This window comes from Carlito syrichta, unplaced genomic scaffold, assembly GCF_000164805.1.
Source record: "Carlito syrichta isolate Samal-C Ts95f unplaced genomic scaffold, Tarsius_syrichta-2.0.1 Scaffold289532, whole genome shotgun sequence".
NCBI lineage: Eukaryota > Metazoa > Chordata > Mammalia > Primates > Tarsiidae > Carlito > Carlito syrichta.
Window position 1 is genome coordinate 9,569 of NW_007233628.1, and position 811 is coordinate 10,379.

At 38.7% G+C, this 811-nt stretch overlaps 1 long non-coding RNA gene across 1 annotated transcript in view; it reads left to right on the forward strand.

Annotated features, from left to right (window-relative positions):
• Positions 1 to 201, forward strand: part of LOC103256461 — an 8,848-nt gene extending 8,647 nt beyond the window's left edge. Inside the window, exon 3 of the long non-coding RNA XR_504076.1 lies at positions 105 to 201. This is a non-coding gene — a long non-coding RNA (uncharacterized LOC103256461). The remainder of the gene's footprint in view (positions 1 to 104) is intronic.
• Positions 202 to 811: the final 610 nt, after the last annotated feature.

The window sequence follows — 811 nt, forward strand, 5'->3', positions numbered from 1 at the left end:
TTTTAATCACCATAGTCCATAGTATTTATAAAAAGCATACTTATGTCACAGTCACAACGACTTAATGTGTGACGGCATTCCTAATATCTAATGTTTGTTTTAAGACCACTTTCCTTGTGGATAACAAAAAGGTTTTTGGGACTCATCTCGTGCAAGACATGGTGAAAGATGCACTTCGGTCTTTTGACAGTCCTCCGGTGCTTTCCCCCAAGTAAGTATTTATAAGACGTTTTATACTGATAGTATGTGTGTTTCTTTATAAGCCTGACTTCTCTGTACTCCTCCTTTATAGCCAAAGTATAAAAATCGTTTGGGTTCAAGTCTCCATACAATAACTCAATTATGTTAAAATTAATTCATCTCTGCTACATACTGTTTAGATTAAAACTAAGGTTTTTATGAGGTTGACATCATGTCCAGTAAGAGACCAAAAACTCATAGGAGTTGTCAGACATTTGGTAGTTTGTCTTGGACTCTTTCTTTGTCCAAATCACTGTGTGAGGCAGTCTGGCTTCTCAATGATCTGAGCCTGGATAAAAATCTAAAATGCATATAATTAGTCCTTAAACTGTGCAGTGGTAGAAGCACTGCCATCATGGTACCAACAGAGGCTGAAAAGGATTATGTGCAGAAAGAGTCGTCATTTGAGTTGGGATTTTGAGATTTGAGTCAGTTGTTTTCAGCGGAGGGAAGAAAGGAGGAGACGTTATTTCTTAACAAAGAAACCGGCATGTGTGAAGACTATGGGCGTATGAAATGTATTTTAAGAGCCGCTCAGCCACCGTGGTGGCTTATACCTGCAGTCCCAGCA